The sequence below is a fragment of the Panthera pardus genome, unplaced genomic scaffold (assembly GCF_024362965.1).
Source record: "Panthera pardus isolate Hobbes unplaced genomic scaffold, ASM2436296v1 HiC_scaffold_24, whole genome shotgun sequence".
NCBI classification, from domain to species: domain Eukaryota; kingdom Metazoa; phylum Chordata; class Mammalia; order Carnivora; family Felidae; genus Panthera; species Panthera pardus.
Window position 1 is genome coordinate 10,703,669 of NW_026526810.1, and position 24,505 is coordinate 10,728,173.

Below are 24,505 nucleotides of genomic sequence, written 5' to 3' on the forward strand. Positions count from 1 at the left end.
GGAACATTGAGGTCCGAACTCTGGGCGCGTGTGTGCAGATGTCAGTGGCGGGGTCGGTATTTGGGGCGGCCCGGGCCGGGGGCACCTGCGGGGTGCGGACGCCCGCGGGTTCTGGGAGACGTCGCGGGGAAGGGGAGGCTACAGAGGGAACAGCTAGCTACCCCTGACATCCCGGTAGATCCCGGCTCCCAGGAAAGGTTTTATGTGGTAGAAACTTTGCCTTTTAGTTCGATATCCTCTGTCTTCGAACAGCGGGGATTAAGTCGGTAGGTGAGGTAGTGCAAACAAGTTTGGAAGAGGTGAGCATCTCTGAATTAGAAAAACAGATCTCCCCTCCCTCCCCGTGGAAGTGTGACTATAAAAACATTCTTCAGACCTGAAGTGTGGCTCCAGTGGTACGAAGCGAGCCCCCCACCCCCACCCCCCCCACGCCGTCATGGTCCAGCAGGGAAACCGCGTGTAGACTGAAGAATTGCGGCAGCGTTGACCTGCATTTTAGTTGACAGTAAGATTGGTATTGCAATTAATGCGCTATTTGAAAGGCTGGCTGTGATGTGTTGACAATGGTGTAAGTATTTTTGAACAAATGTCTAAGATTTTTCAAGTTTTGTTTGTTTTTTTTTTTTTTTTTTAGCACAGCTTGTTTCCCCCGTGTCTCGTATCATCTTTTACTATATGAAGAGAAGGTTCTCCAAAGCTGTAATTAGGTGTACATTACACAAGAGTACTTTCCCTTTAAGAATCCAGCTGTGTTGTTTTGGCAATTGCCAAGTGCTCCAGTTGTCAGTTTTAAAATCTGTTACCTTGGCAGTACTTGAACAGTCTGTGGAAAAGGTAAACAAAATAGCTTGAAAAAAAATCTTTTTTTGAAAACGCAAAAATGGCATCTATTTTAGTATGAATTTAGAAAGTGAGGATTAAATAGCTGTGTTGTGCTGTTATGGCTTTTGTATGTACATTTTTGTTTTTGGGTATATTTTTGGACGGTTCAGTCTTTACCAAATGGCAACTTTTGTTTTAGGAAAAAAGTCCACAAGGTGTTGAAATTAAAAGGGATGCCAATTTTAGTTAGGCTTTATAACAAACATAAGGAACACTTGTGTCCTATAAATTATTAAGATTAGTGTGTGTAATGATACACTAATTGGTTCTGGAATCACTTTTAATTCTCAGTGAGCACTGTAAAAAGTTGTGATAATGGTATTATAATTAAACTCTGAAGAGCTAAAGCTAGTGATTTAAATACTTTGTACAGACCTAGTTTTTAACAATAGTGTTGGAAGTGTTTCCAATAGAAACGTGTTCGTTAAAGCAGTCAGCAATTATGAGTAAAAATATTTTTCTAAACGTAATTATTTGCATATCTGTTTCATTTGATTCACATTTTGTTATATATAAAACCATGGTTTTGTTCATATTGGAACAGAGGGGCTAAAATTATGTTTAACCCCATAAATTACTTCCTAGCAAAAGTTTAAATTCTTGAGGGAGGCAGTGAGAGGTGGGGGGTGCCCAGTGGAAGGAAAATCGCTCATTGGGGCTCTGAAATAATAATTGTAATGTCACTATGCTGAATTATGGTTTGAGAATAATCTCCTTCCAAATGCTTAAGAGTTTCTATGTTTCCTTAATGGGTATGTGTGACAAAGATTGTTTTTTGTAAATGCAACCGGAAATAGTCTTTTAAAGGTATTGAGTTGTTTTCTGGTGGTGATGTTTTATTTTTCAAAGCAATTGCATTATAGTTTTGTATAGGATGCAGTACAGGTTAATATTAATTTTATTAATATGCAAGAAGTAGCAATATTTGGCTACCAAGAGGAATATCAGTGTATTCTGAGGGTGGTTAAGTAATAATAAAAGTGTTTTCTATTAGAAAATAATTCTGAAGTTTGAAACACTTCAGAAGTCTTTTAAAAGATTTATGTTCTGATTTAGGAGGAGGAAACTAAGCAATTTGTTTTTGAGAAGTAGCATGCCTTTCAGTCAGGTTTTGGAAGGCCACCTTTTTTTTTTTTTCTTCACTCTCTTCACTGCTTGTAAGTCTGGCAAGAGGAGTTTAGTCTAACATACAATGTTGATGGTCTTGAATTTTCTCTGGGCATTTTCAGTTTCATGTATTTTGTCTTGTAATTAGACCGTACTTTTTTTTTTTTTTTTTTTTGAAGAGGTGCTCATGGTGCATATGAATGCTACAAAGTCTAGCTGAAGTTTTCTTTTAGCAGTGATGGAGCACTGAAAATACTGCTTTGTGGGTTGAAAAGGATCATTGCTCTTTTCTAGATGAGAGAGAAAATCTGTGTACATTCTTAGTAAATTGAGAAGTGAGTGCCTAGTTAGATAACCTCCTGCAAAATCAATCTAGTTAGATAACCTCCTGCAAAAGAACACTTTAACACGTCCTGCTGTGTTTGCAAGTCCTCATAAAGGAAGGCTGCTAGACTTTGTCATCACATCTTGGTTCAGATCCCAACTCCGCCACTTACTCATAAGGTGTCACTTATGAGATGTCTTCTGTAAAGTGGGAGGGAGTTATACTACCTGCCCCATGGAATTGTTAGCATTAAATGAAATAATGGGAGTGAGAGTTCTTAGCACACTACCTGAGGCTTAATGTACAAAAGTGCATATCGCCTGATGTCCTTCATCCCTTCCTCTGTACACCCCTTCCTCTCCATACATTTTCCCTTATTTCCTATGAAGACTGTAAAAGTGCTGTATCCGATGCCTCCGTCTGTGACCAAGAGGACTTCATATAATGTATAAATGCAGGAGATTGCTCATTTACTTTTGGAACAGAAAAATCCCAGCATTTTTTAAAATATTTTTTTTTTTTAATGTTTGTTTTTCAGAGAGAGAGAGACAGAGTATAAGCAGGGGAGGGGCAGAGAGAGAGGGAGACACAGAATCTGGAGTAGGCACCAGGCTTTGAGCTGTCAGCACGGAGCCCAACACGGGGCTTGAACCGTGAGATCATGACCTGCGCTGAAGTTGGACACTTAACCGACTGAGCCCCCCAGGAACCCCCAAATCCCAGAATTTTAAATTTATTGTCAGATTATATATAAAATGTTTAGTTGGCCAGTCTACATTAGGTTTTTGATTTGCAATCATTGATTGTAACCTCCATAATCTCTCTAAATATTAAAAAAAAATTAGAATTCAATGTAAGTATATTCCCTACTCTTCACTGAAATATGTTTTTTTGTGAATTATCCGTGCGAGTGGTCTTTAAGATACAGTATTTAAAATTTGAAATTAGAAAAATATTTTTATTTCCTACCTGGAATAGGTATATTTTTAAAAATAGCCTTTCTTTATTGGGTATCTGTAAGTTTTTATATTTCATTTTACCTGCTCTGTGGAACTAAATGATTTAATCTGTGTATGCTTTATCACTGTAATCTTTAATAAATGGACCTGTGTCCAGTGTGTTATAATTAAGAGTATAAACTCATTTATTAATCTCTTGTATAGCATATGTGTTGCCGTATATTTAATAAATACTGTATTTTTGTTTGGATGTTTATTTACTGATTTTAGTAATATTTGTATTTATTGAGTTTAATTGATATTTACTAAACTAAATATTTAATATTGAATTGTCTTAATCACTTGAAATCATAAACTGGTGAGTTAAAAAAAATTAGCTGGTTTGTGAGGTGGAATATCAACTGTTTGAACATTAGTATATGACAGCAGGTAATTTACTTTATTGGTTTCCTAAGTGATGATGCTGAAAGCCAGAGGAGTTGTTAACATGGGGGAAAAACACACTAGTTGATCAGATTTTTAATAAATATGAAGGCACATCTTGTTTTGAATCAATACTAATTTTATTTTCTTCCTTATACAAAAATGTAAACTTTATGAACTTAAAAAATAATTCAACCATCAGTAAAGTTACATGTTTTGGGAAATATTTTGGTATTGGAGCGCAAATTTATACTGCATGAGCTGGACCTTTTTACCAGGTTATTTTTGTTACAAGCACCATGCATATGCAGGTTGACTTGGATTAGTTTGAGGTATGATTTGTGACTCTTGAAACAAAGGGATACTCTTTATGTAACCTGGTCAAATAACTTGTAACTCTTGGTTTAGTAAAACTCTGGTGCTCTTGCTTACAAGTCTCACCTTATTCCCTAGGCATTCGCATTTTACATAGAGACGGGGACTATATTTCTAAAATTTACATCTAAATGTCATTCTTTTAAGGAAAACTTTGAAGGCACATAAAATCAGTAGAGAGGCAGTAATTTAAAGGATAAGATTGAAGACTGCCTAAGTTAGAATACCCAACTCTAGCACCTTGTGTTCTTTGGCAGTTTCTCAACCTTCTTGAGGCTCAGTGTATAAAATAGTGATTATAATATTACCTACTTCATAGGGTTGTTGAGAGGATTAAATGAGATGTTTATTATAAAGCCTTTAGCACAATGCTGGCTACCTAATTTTTTTTTTTTTTTCCTCCTACTGTTACTGTTGCTGTTACTTCTATTGTTGGCATTAATTCATCATGGTTCACTTTTTAATGATTCTAGTCTCTCCAAACTCATCGTCAGCCACTACCCTTCAGTTTCTGTGACCCAGTTAAGGCCAGCTGTTTGCTCTTCCCTGAAAATGCCATATATTTTCATGCCGATGACTCCCACTTTTATTTTTTTACCCCAGAATTTTCCCGAGCCTGATGTTCACTTGGAAATCTAGTTGGAATCTCAAACATAATGTTAACCATATGACTGAAATATAGTTATCTATTCCTCTCCCCCAACCTTCTTCCCCCTCTTACCCCAGACTCTGATGTCTTTACTGGCCCTTACCCATCTCCGTGAATGGCAGTACTCATGTCGAGAACTTAAAAGATAATGCCAGGATTCTTTTCTTTTCTCTCAAATCCAGTCCATCCATACATTCTCTTGTACCTTAAGAATTTATCTTGCGCCAGTCTACCATTCTAGTCTTCACTGCCCCCTCTTTATTTCAAGGCATTATTATCTCTTGTATGAATTGCTGCAGTAGCTTCCTAACTGGGCTTGTTTCTTCTCTTGCTCCTCAGACGTTGGTTCTTCACATAGCAGCTGTAGGGATCATTTTAATATCCTAAATCATGTCATTACTCTGCTTAAAATCTTCCGATGACTTCCCATTCCTCTTCAAATAAAGTCTGTATTTCTTCCCATGGCCTGAATGGCCCTGAATAATCTTTCTCCTTCTCATTGTTCTTCCCCTGTTTTATTGTGTGCCAGCCACACAGTCCTCTTATTGTTCTTTAAACCTTATATGTCCTTTCCTATTTTAGGTTCTTTTGCACTTTTTGCACTACTTGCTTGAAATGCTCTTCAGAAGGCTGCATGGCCAAACCCTTTGGAATATGGCCCAAGTCTCACTTTGTCACCCAGCACACCTTTTTTAATGTTGCACTCTGATAGTTACTCTTTTGTGCATCTCACTTACTTCAAGACACTATAATTTGTACACGTTTTGTTATTCCTTATTTGTCCATTATCTGAATGTAAACTCCTTAAAGGCAGAGGCCTTGTCTGTCTTCTTGATAACAGTCTCCACAGGCATTAGCACACTGTCGGACACTCGGAAGACAGAAAAATTTGAATTAATGCTTCTGTATCTTTGTTCATGTTTTTGCTGGAGATTGGAATGCTCTTACCTTTAAGTTGTGGCTCAGGTGTCAGGTATGATACCAATTTTAGTCTCTAGACAAAATTTGTCTCCCTTGCTCTTGATACAGACACAATTTGAAGAGTAATTCCATTTTTAGATTTAAAGGATTATAATTGACGTCATTTTCTTCTGTGCTGAGTTCTTGTGTCAGGGACTATTTTGTTCTTTGTGTATGCCCAGGACCTACCAGTCTATCATGGTACATAGTGAATGTTCAGTAAATGGTGAATGGAAGTTGTCTTAATCAACTAAAATGACTGACCACAAACCAGTGTACCCACATCAGACTTTCAAAATTATAAAGGTACTTTTCACTATAAAGTGCTGCCTTACATATTTTCTATACATATTAACATGTTGTCATCATTTTGGGTCAGGACAGGAATCCCAGAGCTGTTGAGCACAAGTGGCATTTCCTGAGATTCCGTGTGCCTTCTTTCTGGACAGCGAGTAGCCATCTTGTCTGAGGGCTCTATTTCCAGTTTCAAATGTGTAACTTAGTAAAAACGGTGTTAGAAATTACAATTAGTTACTGGTTGTTCCTTACTAACCAACATTCTCTCTCTCCATCTTATCCAGCAGATTCCATATTATTTCAGAAAGGCTAGGGAGATGTGCAAGTTAACATAGTATTGTATTTCACATATACCATTTCTGCTGTATTGCTAAAGATTTATCAAAGAGCTTTTGTGGCCAATATCAGGAACTTAACCACCATTTGTAATAGTGAAAATCATTGCACATTATACACAGTGGATTTATAAATGGGCTTTTTAAAACATTTGGGGACTGCTTTAGTAAAATGTTTATCTTAATACTGAAAATTTTTTTCATAACAGTATTAAACTTAATTTGACATGGATTATGAAAGGAAAAGGAGAGAAGAATCTGGGAGTTAAGATTTTGTTTTTCACAAATGACTTCCGTCAAAGTAAAGTTTCAGCATTGGCAGGTTTTTTAACAAAACATTTTGTCTTGAAAAAATTTACAGAAAAGTTTCAGGAATAGTACAGTGAACTCTCATATACTGGTCACCTAGAGACACTAATTGTTACTGTTTAGCACAATTGCTTTATCATTTTTTATATTTGCAGAGTGGGCCTGAAGTCTGGAAATAGATATTACTGTTTTATTTATAGCTTTAAGCTCCTTGATTACATCTTCTGGAGTATGCTCTAGATGCAAGTTTATTCAGTTAAAATCAGAGGCAAATCATTTGAGGCAAAACCTTACAGATGTGTCTAGGGGATAGATGGAATCTTGCATTAATGCATTGTGTACCTTTCTAACAAGGAAAACATATTAATATTATACAATGTCATTGAACATTAACATGTAATAGCAAGAATCCATTCTGTTGATCTTTTTCCTTCTTCCTCCTTTTCTCCCTGTTTCCCTTTTTCTTCCTCTTCCTCTTCCTCTTATAATTTTATTATTGAATCATTTGAGAATATGTTGCATACATCATGGTCCTTTATCCTTAAATTCTTCAGTTGATATCTCCTAAGAATTAAGACATGTTCTTATATAACATGTAAGAATAGTATGATGGATTCAAGAAACTTAGTACTGATACTGTAATTTAGTCTATAGTTCATGTTGAAATTTCTTCAGTTGTGCCAATAATATATTTTAATAGCATTTTTTTCTAAATAGTCTTTCAACCTTTTTTTCTTTTTCCTGAAATTAATAGTTTTGAAGAGTACAGGCCCTTTGTTTAGTAGGATGTCATCAGTTTGGGTTTGTCATATTGCTTCTTTGTTAGATTCAAGTTACGCATTTTTGGCAGCAATACAAAATAAGTGATGATATACCCTCAGTGCATCACATCAGGAGGCAATATGATGTCAAACTGATGGTGATGTTTACTTGGATCACTTAGTTAAGGTTTGCCTGCCAGATTTCTCTGTATAAAAGTTATCATTGTCCTCATTGTTGTTATTGAATAATCTGTGGGGAAGCATTTTCAGACCATGTAAGTGCTCTGTCCTCCCCAAAACGTTCACATAATTCATTGCTGATTCTTGCCTGAGTCCGTTATTACTCATTGGTTCCAAAATGGTGTTTGTCTAGCTATTCGTCTGCATTTATTAGTTGGCAATCTGTTGTAAAGAAGAGCTTTTCCTTCTCATTTGCTTACTTAATATCAATATAAATTCATAGTCTTTTTTTATTAAGTAGATTATACTCTGTTACTATCAGTATTTTGGTATTCCAGATTAACTCAGGTTTGGTCAGTGGGAAATCCTGCAGCCTCCTCATTTTGACACATTTCTATCATGTTTGGAGTAGTTTCTTACTTTTGGGACATTAAGATATTCCAGGCTCCTCATCTGCTTTTCCTGCTCATGTCCTAGAATCAGCCATTTCTTCAAGGAGTTCTGTTTTCTCTTCTTGTAAGACTGTTTAGAAACCAGGAACTGGGCAGTTGTTGGTATGCTCCTTGATACTGGAGTTTCACTGTTTCAGAGCCCTGTCAGCTGACCAACCTAAGACATTTTGAGTTTATGCTGATTTCTCAGACAGTAGATTATCATTTCTCTTTACATTCCTGAAACTCCTTAGAAGAAAAGTCTATTCCTTTGAAAGTGTTAATAATTTAAGTGATTGTTTGCTTTTACTTTATTTTTTTTAATGTTTGTTTGTTTTTGAGAGAGACAGTGCAAGTGGGGGAGGGGCAGAAAGAGAGGGGACACAGAATCCTAGGCAGGTTCCAGATTGTGAACTGTCAGCACAGAACCCGATGTGGGGCTTGAACCCATGAACTACTAGATCATGACCTGAGCCAAAGAAGTTGGATGCTCAAGTGACTGAACCACCCACGTGCCCCTGCCTAGTTTTTCTATTCAACTCTATAATGGTTGGTTCTTGTTTTCCAAAACATATTGTACGCTTCTTGGGAGTTAGGAATGCTGTTTTATATCTCTTTGTATATTCCGTGTTTGTGTTCCACAGTGCCTTGAACATGGTTGATAACCCATGTGTTGCTTATGATACATAATTACAGTAACGGCTATTATCTTTATTACTCTTATACTGTGATTAAATATTGTTATGTTTGTTATAACATTCTAGGTAATTTTGTGGAAACTTTGAAGTGAATTTGTTCTGTTTTTGATAACATTGTTATCCTAGAAGAAATGAAAAACTTGAAAGTTTTTCAACTTTAAAAGCTTAAAAACTGGGGCACCTGGGTGGCTCAGTTGGTTAAGTGGCCGACTTTGGCTCAGGTCATGATCTCATCATGGCTTGGGAGTTCGAGCCTCGTGTTGGGCTCTGTGCTGACAGCTTGGAGCCTGGAGCCTGCTTTCGGATTCTGTGTCTCCCTCTTTCTCTGTTCCTCCCCTGCTCACACTCTGTCTGTCTCTCTCAAGTATAAATAAAGACTAAAAAAGTTTTGTTTAGGGGCGCCTGGGTGGCTCAGTTGGTTAAGCGGCCGACTTTGGCTCGGGTCATGATCTCGCGGTCCGTGAGTTCGAGCCCCGCGTCAGGCTCTGTGCTGACAGCTCAGAGCCTGGAGCCTGTTTCAGATTCTGTGTCTCCCTCTCTCTGACCCTCCCCCGTTCATGCTCTGTCTGTCTCTGTCTCAAAAATAAATAAAACGTTAAAAAAAAATTAAAAAAATGTTTTGTTTAAAATAAAGGCTTAAAAACTGAATTCCTGAGATTAAAGTATGTAATTAAAAGAACATCAAAATACCTCGTCTTGGTATTGCTGTTTAATAGTGTTTTGTTCATTAGCAAGTAATAACCTTTCTGGGCATCTCTTTAATTATAAAATGAGATGATATCTAGATCCTTTTAAACTCTGAGTTACCTACTTTACGCTTAATTAGCATTGAATTGTTTATGAAAGTAAAATTAAGTGCCACAGAGTATAGTGGAAAGAATATTGTGTGCCTGGACCATGAGTCATTGGGTTCTAATTTTTTGTAAGCATACTGTTACTTTAGCAATTTATTTCACAGTTTGGTCTTTATTACCTTATTCGTTCAGTCCATTGGTCTAGGTGAATGAGGAATACAGTGAACAGGCTTGGCTTTCATAGATGGCAGTATGGACATATGGTTTTATAATTCATTTTGCTATTCACTTGATGTGTACCATGCAGAGTGCTATAGGAGCATATAGAAGGGGTGATCAACCCAGTTTCAGGGAGGCCAGGAAAATTTATACCAGAGGAAGTGACACTTCCATTTAGTTTGAAGCCTCAGGAGCATTTAGCCTTATAAAGAGGGTGGGTAGTTTTACCAGAGCTGTGTTAAGGACGAGAGATACACTTAAGAGAGTTTGGATTGCTTGGAGAAACTCAGTACAGTATGGATGGATCAGGCAGTATAAGAGAGGGCAGACACTGTAGGAGTAGTGAAAGATGAAGCTGAAGACATAAGTAGGGGCCAGATTATGAAGAGCCCTTAAGCTGTGTTAAGGAATTTGAACTTTAAGGGAAAATTAGAATATCTTAAGCCTGGGAGGAAATTAAAAAGATAATGCTGCACTGGGTGTTTTATGTAAGTGATGAATTACTAAATTCCTCTCCTGAAACCAATACTACACTGTATGTTAACTAACTTGAGTTTAAATAGAATCTTGGAAGAAAAAAAAGATAATACTGATTGCACTGTGGAGAATTCTTCAGAGAGTTAAAAGTGGTAGGCAGGAAGAATAATTAGGAGGGTGTTACAGGAAATTAGTTAAAAGAGGTAAGGTGGCTTGGACTGTGGTATAGGATGCGGATGGAAGAAATAAGTGGATTTGAGAGATATATAGGGGCGTAGAATAATGGAAGGATTCAGTGATGGGAGGGCATGTGGAAGGTGAAAGAGAAAGAGGAGTTGAGAGTGATGGCTTGGGCAATTGAGGGAATGAATGGGTAGTTTACTGATACAGGAAGCACAGGAAGAAGAGCAGGCTTGAGGGGACTATGATGAGTTTACTTGTGAGAGAGTGCCTGGAGGATGAAGAGGTGTAGTCGGAGGTGGAAGACTTCCTGGTAATGACAAGACCTCGGGATTTGGCCATGGAATGGGTGTTTGAAGAGGAGTGGAAGTGAAGGTGGGATATGATCTGGAAAGTGTGTGTGTGTGTGTATGTATGAATAGCCAAGGACAGGTCTGTGTCCTAAGGCAGAGTACCCTATTTTAGATGATCTTAAGGTTTTCATTGTTTGGTTTGGAAAACAGAAATGAAAAATTTCAGATAGGGTCTTAGTAAGATTGTCCTATTAAACACAAGAGCAAAAAAAAAAACAAAAAACCAAAAAACCCCACAACAATGAAACATTTTTTCCTAAACAGAGTGGGAAACTATTGCCCCAGCTAGCTAAAAGTGTCAATGCTTCTCAGTAGTGGCTAAAAATTATGAAACCTATCAGGTATACGAAAATCAGAGTGAATAACAGAGCGTGAATGTAATGTAAGAATGTAAGAATTTTTATGAATCCCATTGCCCTTTTTCTTCTGCAGAGGTAATCATTACCTTAAATAGGATTTACCTTTTTCATTCATTTTTTAAAAATTTTATCTTTTTAATTTACATCCAAATTAGCATATAGTGCAAAAATGATTTCAAGAGTAGATTCCTTAATGCCCCTTACCCGTTTAGCCCATCCCCCTCTCCCCCAACCCCTCCAGCAACCCTGTTCTCCATATTCAAGAGTCTCATGTTTTGTCCCCCTCCCTGCTTTTATATTATTTTTGTTTCCCTTCCCTTATGTTCATCTGTTTTGTCTCTTAAAGTCCTCATATGAGTGAAGTCATATGATATTTGTCTTTCTCTGACTAATTTCACTTAGCATAATACTCTCTAGTTCCATCCACATAGTTGCAAATGACAAGATTTCATTCTTTTTTGATTGCCGAGTAATACTCCATTGTATGTATATACCACATCTTCTTTATCCATTTATCCATTGATGGACATTTGGGCTCTTTCCATACTTTGGCTATTGTGGATAGTGCTGCTATAAACATTGGGATGCATGTGTCCCTTCGAAACAGCATACCTGCATCCCTTGGATAAATACCTAGTAGCGCAATTGCTGGGTCATAGGGTAGTTCTATTTTTAGTTTTTTGAGGAACCTCCATACTGTTTTCCAGAGTGGCTGCACCAGCTTGCATTGCCACCGACAATGCAAAAGAGATCCTCTTTCTCCATATCTTCGCCAACATCTGTTGTTGCCTGAGTTGTTAATGTTAGCTATTCTGACAGGTGTGAGGTGGTATCTCATTGTGGTTTTGATTTGTATTTCCCTAATGATGAGTGATGTTGAGCATGTGTTTTTATGTGTCGATTGGCCATCTGGATGCCTTCTTTGGAGAAGTGTCTATTCATGTCTTTTGCCCATTTCTTCACTGGATTATTTGCTTTTTGCGTGTTGAGTTTGATAAGTTCTTTATAGATTTTGGATACTAACCCCTTATCTGATATGTTGTTGGCAAATATCTTCTCCCATGCTGTTGGTTGCCTTTTAGTTTTGCTGATTGTTTCCTTCACTGTGCAGGATGAGGTCCTGCATTTTGGTGAGGTCCCAATAGTTCATCTTTGCTTTTGTTTCGCTTGCCTCCAGAGATGTGTTGAGTAAGAAGTTGCTGTGGCCAAGATCAAAGAGGTTTTGCCTGCTTTCTCCTCGAGGATTTTGATGGCTTCTTGTCTTACATTTAGGTCTTTCATCCATTTTCAGTTTATTTTTATGTATGGTGTAAGAAGGTGGTCCAGGTTCATTCTTCTGCATGTCGCTGTCCAGTTTTCCCAGCACCACTTGCTGAAGAGAGTGTCTTTATTCCATTGGATATTCTTTCTTGCTTTGTCAAAGATTAGTTGGCCGTACGTTTGAGGGTCCATTTCTGGGTTCTCTATTCTGTTCTATTGATATGAGTGTCTGTTTTTGTTCCATTCATTCCTTTCATTACATTCATTCATTTTTAAGACCATATATCCATTTATATTGCTAAAAATATATAGTGTTTTTCATGTTTTAAAACTTTATAAAATGATATTGAATTCGCATATCCTTCTGCAGTTTATGTCTCAACAAATAATCCATTGCAATCATGTTCTTTCAGTATAATGAATTGGATATTAACATTGGAACAAAATGATATGTCATTGATGAATTATACTTTGAATTGCCATGAGAATTATCATAATTTACTTAGTAAGATTTTGTAAAAACTAATCATTTTGTGGGTATTTGTTTTTTTATATTTTACTAAAAAGATACATTGTGGAATAATGTTGGAGATAGAGAAGAGTTGAAAAAATAGTATGACTGTTGCCCTAATGTTGGGCCACTATGGTATAATAATCAAAACCATAAAATTAATATACTATTTGCTAAACTAAATATCTTATGTGAACTTCATCAGTTTTTTTCCTAATGACCTTTTTTTTGGTCCTAGGATCCAACCCGGGATCCCACATTGCATTTATTTTTTATATAGTCTCTTCAAATCTGTGATAATTCATTCCTTTCTCATTCTTCTACCCAGATGCTTCCTGAGGAGTACTGGTCATTATTTTGTAGAATGTCATCCAATTTGGGTTTCTGTTGCTTTCTTAAAATTAATTTGAATTTTGCGTTTTTGCCAATAAAACCACTGAAGTAATGGTAGCATATCAAAGAGGTACATTTTATATCAGGAGTACATGATGTCAATATCTGATGTTAATCTTGATTACATAAAGTGGTTTCTGCTGGTTTCTCCATTGTAAAGTCACAGTTTTCCTCTTTGAAAATGATAAATATCATGGGGGAGATACTTTGAGAGTATGTTGATTTTCTGTTTCTTCTTAAACTTTCACTTGTTTTTAGCACTCATGGGTGGAACTTAACCTGCAACAATTAGAGGATTTTCCCCCACTATCTAATAGTAGATTGTGCCTGTGAAACCTTCTAAAAAGGTGAAATGGTGTAAAGAAGCCATTACCATTAATTTATATGGAAAAATTTTTGAGATTTTTGTTTAAAAACATAACCTCTTAGGCTTTTCTGATACCTTAGAACACATCATGTTAATGGATGTGCAGAATGAATAGAGATAAAGCACAGATGTGCACAAACAAAATTCAAAACTATGGCAGCTTGAGATTAGAGATGCTGAGTGTAGTTACCAGAACAAGGAGCTTGGTGGTGCTGCTCAGGGTGTGTGCTGCCTCTGTAATGACTCATTGCAAAATAAATGCTGAATACTGTTTTTTGCCTTTTTTCTTTGTTTTTTCTTTCTCTATTCATTCTTTGTCTTTTGCCTTTTTTCTTAAAAGAAAAAAACTCTTTCCATATTTCTCTCAGGTAGAAAATAGGTGCTTGTTGTGGGTCTTTCTAAAGTGAAGTGGCTTAATGTAAATTTTCAAAAAGCTGGGGTGGGGGGATACCTGTATTATTGTAATAGTTACCTAATGGCAATTTTGTTTTGTTTTGTTTTTGTTGTTGTTGGTTTTGTTTGGTTTCTTTCTCATTTATCAAATAGAATTCTTATTAATGAAGAGATGTCACTTCTCTATTCGGTTACTTATTTATATCATTATAGACTCAAAGGTATTTTATATTGTAGATTATAATTTGATGCTATCATTATTTATTTTATTTCTCAGGTTGTCCAACTTTGGCCATTGAGAGCTCCTCCTGTTTGACTCTTGTGTCTTTTTGACATACTTTCATCTTTTTTTAAAAAGAACTTCCCTACTTTCTGGTGCTGCAAGAAACTCCAGGCTCATTTATGTTTTACCTATCCCAACCCTGGAATTACTCTCTTTTCCAAAGAGCCCTGACTCCTTTTATTGGAGGATGACATTTAGAATCCAAGATCTGGATGCTGGGTGTGCTCATTGCTTTTGGGGTGTCATTGTCTGTGTCTGCCTTCTCAGCAGAGCTAAGAAAATAGATGTGTGTATATTAACCCACACATACACATCACATTCAGTTCTACTATAACACAGTATATGTGTTCCTAAAAAATCACCATGCTATGCAAAGTCATGCAGTAAAAACCATGGATGGAGTTCATGGGATCAGTGGAGTTAGCGGAATAATACTCAAAAACTGTCAGTGATACACAGTAAGGAGGGACCTAATATATTTAGAACAACAGCTTAGTTTTAGACATGTTGAATAGTTAAGCAATACTTGGTAATATGGCATTTCACTATGAAAAGGACATGAAGTTTTCTTATATGAGTGTTAGTATGGCTTGTGAGTGATTGTGAAGCAGTTGGTGGATAGACAGTTATTTGAAATCAGATGAGAAAATAACACCAAATGTGGATGGATGTGGCTTATAAATCTTGTGGTAGACTGTGGTAGCTCATATTCATTTGAGTTGTTCTTTCTTGGATGCCTTGCAATTTATTCTGCATTTCTAATTTTAGTTTCTCCATTTCTTTTTGAATTCATTCACCTTTTAAAATTCTCTTTCTGTTTTATCCACTTTTTTTTTTTTTTTTTTTTAGTTTTTGAATTGCTGATTCAAAGTAGTTTTCATATCCTTAAATGTTTGTCTGGATGTCTTTGATTTGGAGTATTGACTTACCTTTTTTTCTTGCTTTGAGTTTGTTTTTGGCAGTGGGTTTTCCTCAGTTGGTAAGTGTCAAATTCAGTTTCCTGATTTTTCTGGATTTCACTTTTCTTTTGTTCATTTTTATGGTATTGGGGTGTTGTACAGTATTCCTAGTTTAATGGTGCCCTCTTCTGTCAGTATAGAACAGTCCTATTCAGTTGATTTTTGTTTTAATGGTTGGAGAAGGGTTGTGAGACTTCCAGTTTTATAATTCTCTTTGATCATGCAAGACCTTAAATTTTATCCTTGTTCTGTTTCCTATTACCGTCCAATTGCCAAAGAACTCTCTTCCTTTCCTTTTGCCTGTTTTCTCCCCCAGAAGCTATGTGTTTCAAAGTTGTGTCCCTTTATGTGGCAGCCAGTGCCTTAAATGGCACCTGTTCCTTTAAATCACCAGAACTTTGCACTTTCTTACCTGTAGTCTGTGTTCTGATCTGCCCAGACACTTTTCCAGTATATCCAGGTTTAGGAAAGGTTTCATACTTTCAGTTTTCGTGCAAATGACCCTGAGGCTCCTTTGCTTGCCTCCTTGCCACCAAGCCTCTGTGTTCAAGTAGGGGTGGAGTGACAGCCTAAGAGATTAAGTGCTAGGATTTGGGGGATTTTTCTCTTTTCATTCACAGTTGTTCTGCAGTATCAGCAGTCTTTGTCTTCAGGCTGTGCTGAAAACATGGTTTTGTATAGAACTTCTTTTTCCTTTCTTGCTTTTTTTCATATGGTTTAGGGGGAATATTTTTAGAGTTACTTAGGTATACCATCACGGTTGTCCTCACTGAAGTCTCTACTTTTGGGGGAGGAAGAGCAGAAATCTTGAATTATGCTGCCAGTGCTACAAAGCCTTTAGTTAGAAAGAGACCTAGGCATTCAGCTTCCACTGGTGAGCTAAAGACTCTAGAAAATACCTTGTAAGAGAAATAAACTAATCAAATTTAAATACTCTTCATTCTATTAGCATGCAAATGCAGTTTCTGGTATTACAGGAGTCTTAAGTGCTTTTCTCTGTAAAGCAAAGTTCCTAACTCAAAAAGATTTTTTTATAGAATGTATATTGGAAATGCCTTGGTTTTATTATAACATGAATGAGTTGTAGGCCTATATTTAGCCAAGGGCTTCTTGGTACTTCTTTATTCTAATAGCAAGCCAGTATGTGAACTTTTGGGAGAAGGTAACTTTTAAACTTGGGAATTGATCTGATAGGTGTTAACTTCTTTGAAAATTAAACTACATGTATCTCTTTTCGTTCTTTTTCTACTCTCTCTTGGTTTTCTCTATGACCTTGACAATTGTCTTTTGATTACAGTAAATGGTAGGTGTGGGGTTATTCCTTGCTTACGTACTCATTATTATGTTTAATAAGATAGCACTAAGTCTGTTTACTCTAAGTTTACTGGGTTTTTTGTCTTTTATGCTATTTATCTGTCTTGTTAACATGAGAAATTAAAGTTGGAATTACGTTGGTTCTAGAATTCAGTTTAAAATATTTATTACCTTAAAACATTCCTTTTCCTAGAATTAACAAGTTTTTTTTGTCAGTATTTCATGTTGTTGGAGTAGACATGGACTTGTTTGAACTAGTCACTGTACATTTTTAAAAAATAAAAGTACCAACCAGGATTGAAAGGTGTATTGACTTTAAGCATCAGATATCTTACATATATATTAAAATCTTTTGTTATTAATGATACATCTTTGGAATTCTCTACCTGGCTTTCTAATGGTGTTTAAAAGCCAATCAGTCCTATGCCTAGTTGTCTTTGGATCCTCATTTATAAGCTTTCATTTGTTTTTCCATAGTTTCTACAAATCTTAAATAATGACTTGTCATGCACTTTGTACATTTTCTTTTTATTGCCTTCCCCTTTTTCTTTTGACTGGTAAATATGGTAGCCCCAAAGCAATGTCCATGGCTCTGATCCTTCACTCCCTCTTTTGGACTATCCCTTATCTGTTATCAGTGCTTTAACTGTTGTTTTTATATTATTGGTTCTGAAATAAAAACACCTATGAGATATAGCTATTTGCTTCTAGGAGATAATGGCTTAGGTAGGGTAAAATTCCCACTAATTGCTGTGCTGTGCTAATTACCAAGTGATGTGTAAATCTTAGACTCAGTGAATGAATTAGGGAGTTCAGGGAAGGAAAGTTCAGAAGTGATGGGGGGGGCTGCTTCATGGAAGAATTGATATTTGAGTTGAATGTCAAGTTTTATTGTCACAGATATGGAAGATACTCCACATAGAGCAAACAATTGGAGCAAAGGAACTAAGACAGGAAAGTTAGAGGTATGTATCAGACTTAGTTTGGCTTTTCAGAAGAAAAGTAAGGCTTTTCAGAAGTGAAGTGTGGCGGGGGTGCCTGGATGGTTCAGTCTGTTGGGCATCTGACTTTGGCTCAGGTCATGATCTCATGGTTTGTGAGTTCGAGCCCCATGTTGGGCTCTGTGCTAACAGCTTGGAGCCTGGAGCCTGCTTTGGATTCTGTGTCTCCCCATCTCTCGGCCCCTCCCATGCTCATGCTCTGTGTGTCTGTCAAAAATAAATAAACAGGAAAAAAAAAAAAAAGGAAGTAAAGTAGGAAAGAGGGCTTGAGGCCAGATTGGAGACCATCTTGAATATTGAGCAGTTTGGACTTTGCTTTTTATAGTTAAGGAAGAGATGTTGAAAGTTTTTAAGCATGGAAGTAACCAGTGCCTTCTGTAATATGCCCATACAAGATAATGATGCTAATGTGTGTGTCTTTTTTCATTACTAAAGCTTAGTTCCTTAAAGAATTCTCCCCAGCAACACTTTTTAAAAAGCACAATGCTAGGCTCATTCTTTAATTTGATTGTTTGAAGGGAATTGGTGGGGATACATACCTTTCAGGTAGAAGGCATAGGTTTCCTGTGTATCTTCTGCATCCCACTTCTTAGTCTCCTTTCCAAGGCTCTGCTCTCCATAAAAAAACAGGTTCTTTCCAATTAAAAAGTTTTTTCTTTTGAAATCCAATAGTACTTTGTATCTGTCTTACTGTAGTTACCATGTTTGATCTTATACTAAGGGCAGTAAACCCATACATGCTGCATTGAAGATTTTTATGCTGGTGTGTTAGTTCCTGCATTCTTTTCTTGTAGGTTCTTGGTAAATGTAAATGAATCTTTAAAAATTTTTTTGTTACATTTATTTATTTTTGAGAGACAGAGAGAGACCGAGCACAAGTGGGGGAGGGGCAGAGAGAGAAGGAGACACAGAATCCGAAGCAGGCTTCAGGCTCCTAGCTGAAAGCATAGAGCCTGACATGGGGCTCGAACCCACAAGCCGCGAGATCATGACCTGAGCCGAAGTCAGACACTCAACCAACTGAGCCACCCAGGCACCCCGTAAATGAGTCTTTAAATTCCTGTCTTTCAAATGACCCTTTGTAAAGTGTAAAACCTAGGATCTGGATTGAACTAGGCTTTTAAAACGATGCCTTTAAGACATCTCTACTGCTTCTGGTCCAGATCAGTAGTTCTTAATGTTTTTTTCTGCTGTGAGATGAAATTTTGACACGTGTAACTGTGGATCTACTTAGCAGAGAAGTAAAGTATTATAGTAGTTTATAATTGCCACAATTATTCTAGGTTATGTTGTAGATAATGTGCAGTTCTTAGGGCAGTAGTTATAACTTTTCCCCGTTCTCTCTCACTTAAGAAGGGGTATCAGAATCAGGCACTTTAGAGGTATCAAATAACTTGCAAGAGAAATCACAAGTTATGGTATCCATCTTTCATGGTAACTTTAAGACCTTTTTTCTTTCTCTTTTTGTTGTTTGCAATGGAAACTTTATATATTTGAAATACAATTCACATACAGTGTTATATTAGCTCTAGTATACAATAGGTGTTCAGCAGTTCTATACATTACTCAGTGTTCAGCACGATAGGTGTAGTTACCATCTTGTCACCAAGATGGTTATTACCATCTTATTGATATATCTTATTACCTATGCTGTATTTTTCATCTCTGTGACTTACCTATTTTGTAACTAGAAGCTTGTATCTCATAATCCCTTTTATAGGTTTGGCCCTTTTCTTCTGGATTTCTTCATTTCCATTTGTTCAGGTGTTTTTGTTGTTTGTTTTAAATAGGGAGAATCCTATTTTAATATGGGTTAGATTGGTAGTCTGGATTTTACACCTGGATTCCATTTCATTTCTATAAGCTTTAGAATTTGGTCGCTAAAAAGACCTTTCTAAGGCCTCTTCCAGTTCAAAACTTCAGGAAGTTGCAGAATATCATGAACACAGTGTCCAAGCTTTTCTAGATTCTGGCCAACATTTATATTAATATGGACATCTGTTTGACTTTACTGGTTTACCAGACTGTTTAACCAAACTGGTATTTATGTGGCTATTATTTTAACTACTTAGTGTCACATTTTACAGTATGCTGATCTTTAAACTTTTTTTGTTACTGTTGTTTTGGTGTGTGGACAAAATGTGCTTCTTGTTATTGAAATGTGGGTAGTTGAGGACTGTTGGTTCTCAACTGGGAGAAGGAATACTGGGAGTATTAGCCATTAAGGTAAGGTTAAGGGGTAGAACAAATGGAACTTGAGCATTTGAGAGGTCACATCCTTCACTTGAAGAATGACAGTATTATCAGATATGTAATAAATATTAAATATTGTGAAAACTGTCAGTAATCTTGCTGATTATAGATTGAGGGGGTTGGTAAGTTATATGGGAGAATAAAATAGGTCGTAGTAAATTACTTAAAGTGCCTAATTTATACCTGTGGCATAACAACAGGTATGTCTATCACTGTGGGGGGGGGGGGGTGTTACTGTAATGAAGTGAGATTATAGAAAAGAAAATCTGAAGACACTCTAAATATGTAAAGGGGAGCCTGGGTGGCTCAGTTAAGCGTCCGACTCTTGATTTTGGCTCAGGTCATGATCTCATGGTTTATGAGTTCAAGCCCCGCGTCGGGCTCTGTGATGAACATGGATTCTTTCTCTCTCCCTCTCTCTCTGCCCCTCCACTTCTCCCTTCCCCCATCCCTTTCTCTCTCTCAAAATAAATAAACTTAAAAAAAAATGAACACATATATTCACACAGAAACTTGTGTACTAGTGTTCATAGTATTAGGTAAAAAGTGGAAACAACTCAAATGTCCATTAATTGATGAATGAATAAATAAAATGTGGTATTTCCATGCAATAGCATATTATTTGGCAGTAAAAAGGAATTAAGTATGGATACATGGTACAAAGTGGATGGATCTTGAAAATATTGTTGAGCAAAGTAAGCCACAGAAGACCATATGTTGTATGGTTTAATTTATGTGAAATGTACAAAATAGGCAAATCTATGCAGACAAAAGTAAATGCTGCAGGTATAGGTGGAGATAAGGAATGGGGAGTGACTGCTAATGAGTACTATATTTCTTTTAGCATGATGAAAGTGTTCTGGAACTAGATAGTGGTAGTGGTTGCACATACCTTGGAATATAAAAAAACATTCAAGTGTATTATTTAAGTGGGTGAATTAATATGGTATGTTAATTATTTCTTAATAAGGTTATTTTCTTTTGTATTTTTGTAAAACAGAAGCTGTGTGAAGAGGTATTTTGGTCCTCATGGGTAGTTTGGAGGATAATAGATGAAGGTGGAAGGTCAAGGAGGAAAATGGGCATTTCTTGGCATTAGTATACTATTGCATGATGACACAATACTATCTTCTTTGTCCACTAAGAATGTAATAGGTTGTGTTTTAGTGGACTGTATATGAACCCAGCTTTGTAACCTTACTTAGCATTGAGGTGGGAATTGTGCATTATCCTAGTTGAGAGGATAGTCTGGCCTTTCTCTTATCTTTGCATTTTTTGTCATATTAAATTCAAGTGCTTGCCTGTTTTCAAGGTAGTGCGTAATTGTGTTCTGCCCATCTGTCCACCCTACACTCTGCTTTGCTCTTTTTGTTGATACCTACTCATGTTTGTGTCATCTTTCCTTAGTTTCTCTAATTGGAATAGTCCCTGGTCTCCTGCTTAGAATCACTTTCTTAAATGCTTCCTTCTGTGAAGTTTTATTGACTTAAAGATTTTTCTTGTGACTTAGTATCTATTTGTTTATAAATCTGTTTTTTTAGGGCCTAAGTAATTTTTTCCCCAGTTCTAGTATCAGATATTAAATGATACCAGTGTCTGGCTCCTCCCCCCCCCCCTAATGTTTTTGCAATTCATCCATGTTTGTGTGTAGTTTGAGTAGTTTGAGTAGTTTGTTTTTAGAGTTGCCTAGCATTTCATTATATGTCTAGACCAGTTTCTCCATTCATCTTGCTTGGACACTCCAAATTTGGAGCTATAATGAATAAAGCTACTCTTGCATTTGAGTATAAGCCTTTGTGTAGACCTATGTTTCCATTTTTCTTGGATAAATACCAAAGAATGAAATTTCTGGGTCACATAAGTGTATGTTTTACCTTATAAGAAACTGAAACTGTTTTCCAAAGTAATACGATTTTACAGTTCACCAGCAATGAGAGTTGCAGTTTCTCCGTATCTTCAACACTTTGCATTGTCAGCTTTTCTTTTTTTTTAATTTTTTAATGTTTATTTATTTCTGAGACAGAGACAGAGCGTGAGTGGGGGAGGGGCAGAGAGAGAGGGAGACACAGAATCATAAGCAGGCTCCAGGCTCCCAGCTGTCAGCACAGAGCCCGACATGGGGCTCGAACTCACAAACTGTGAGATCATGACCTGAGCCAAAGTCGGTCGCTCAACCAACTGACCCACCCTGGCGCCCCTGCATTGTCAGTTTTTTTAAGTTTAGCCGTTTTAGTGGGTATATACTGGCATTTTATTACAGTTTTATTTTGCATTTCTTTGATGAGTAAAGATATTAAACATTTGTCATTTGCTTACTGGGTATTCATTTGTTTTCTTTGGTGAATGTTCAAGTCTTTTGCCCATTTTTTTCAAGTTTATTTTGAGAGAGACAGAGAGTGGAGGAGGAGCAGAGAGAGGGAGAGACAGAATCCCAGGTAGGCTCTGCGCTGTTAGCACAGAGCCTGTCATGGGGCTCAAACTCACAAACCAGGAGATCATGAACTGAGTCAAGATCAAGAGTCAGATGCTTAACCAACTGAGCCACCCAGGTGCCCCTTGCCCATTTTTAATTGGGTTTTTTGTCTTCTAATGACGGAACTGTAAGAGATTTTTATACATTCTAGATAGAAGTCTTTTTCTTATTTTCATTATTTTACTTTGGCTAGTTTCTTTGAGTATGTGGCTTGATTTTTATCTCCTTAATGTTGTCTTTCAAAGAGAACAAGGTTTTAATTTTGATAAAGTACTGCTTGTCGACCTTCTAAAATTGTCAATTTTGCCTTTTTGTGGTATGTCTGATAAATCTTTGCTTTACATGGGGCAGTAATAATTTTTTGTCTTGTGTTTACTTCTGGAGGTTTTATAGTTTCGTTTTTACACATAGGTCTGTGAAACATTTTGAATTAATTTTAGTGAGTGGTAGTAATTTTAGTGAGGTAATATCAAGATTCATTAATTTGTTCTGGTACCATTTGTTGATAAGGCTTTTTCATTTTAATTACCTTAGTGCCTTTGTTGACTATCAAATGACCATATGTGTGTGGATTTACTTCTGCACTCTATTCCTTTGATTTAGGGGTGTGTGTGTGTGTGTGTGTGTGTGTGTGTGTGTGTGTGTGTTTTAACATTGTGCTGTATCTTCCAACTTTTGTTTTCAAAATTGTTTTAGTTATGTTATAATTTTTTTTAAATGTTTGTTTATTTTTGAGAGAGACAGAGACAGAGCACCAGCGGGAGAGGGGCAGAGAGAGAGGGAGACACAGAATCTGAAGCAGGCTCCAGGCTCTGAGGTGTCAGCACAGTGCCCGATGTGGGGCTCGAACTCACAAACCACGAGATTGTGACTGGAGCCGAAACTGGACACTTAACCCACTAAGCCACCCAGGCGCCCCTGTATTATAAATTTTTAATTGTGAATTTCTGCAAGAACACTTGCTGGGATTTTGATCGGGATTGTTTTGAATTTGTAAATCAATTTGCAGTATCATAGTAGTATCATAGTAATATTAAGTGTATTATATCTTGGTGAAGATATATCTTGTATATATATATTATATATATATATAATATATATATAATAAAGTGTATTATATCTTGGTGAAGCAGTATCATAGTAATATTAAGTGTATGGATCTGTGAACATGATTGTTCCTTTTTTTTTTTTTTTTTATGTCTTCCTTAATTTCTCTCTGTTTTTTAGTATTCAGGATAATAGTCTTGCACATATATTGTTAAATTTGTCTTTAAATATTTCATACCTCTGATGCTAAGATGAATGGTATTTTTATTTTTATGTATTAAAACATTTTTTTAAATGTTTATTTATTTTTGAGAGAGAGAGAGAGACAGAGCATGAGTGGGGAGGAGCAGAGAGAGTGAGGGAGACACAGAATCCGAAGCACGCTCCAGGCTCTGAGCTGTCAGCACAGAGCCTGATGTGGGGCTCGAACCCAAGAGCCATGAGATCATGACCTGAGCCGAAGTTGGACACTTAACTGACTGAGCCACCCAGGCACCCTTGAATAGTATTTTTAAAAAGTGTAACTGTGCATTTGTCATTATTGGTATATAGAAATTTGATTTAAAAACTATAGATCTAAGGCTGGCTCAGTCGGTAGAGCATGTAACTCAGTTTCATGGTTGTAAGTTCAAGCCTCATGTCGGGCATGGAGCCTACTTTAAAAAAAAATACATTACAATCTTTATATAAAAAATATTGATCTTAAAAAAAAAAATATTGATCTTATATCCTGTACCCTTGAAAAACCCATTTTTACTTCCAGCCACTTTATTGTAGGTTTTTTGGGATTTCCTATATATGTTGTCATATCATATGTGAGTAGAAGCTGTTTTCTTTCTTTCCTTTCCAATCTAGATCCTTTTTTTTCTCCCTGTTGTAGTTACTGAGATCTTTAGTAAAATGGTAGAAATAGTGAGTGTGTGCATCCTTTGTTTATAATCATACAGGAAAAATAAAATCAGCCCTTTATCATTAGCTGTAGGTTTTTGTAGATGACTTTCATTAGGTTGAAAAAGATTCCTTCAGTCCTAGTTTGTTGAGAGGTGTTCCCCTCTACTGCCCCACAAATGGGTATTTAATCATGCACAGATATTTTTTCTACCTCTTGAAATTAATCACTTTTTCTTTTTTAATATGTTAATACAGTAAGTTACCAATGTAACTAAACCAACCTTGCA

General features: G+C 36.5%; 1 protein-coding gene across 8 annotated transcripts in view; it reads left to right on the forward strand.

Moving 5' to 3' along the window:
- Positions 1 to 24,505, forward strand: part of MEF2A (myocyte enhancer factor 2A) — a 165,323-nt gene that overhangs the window by 1,184 nt on the left and 139,634 nt on the right. The window lies entirely within an intron of this gene.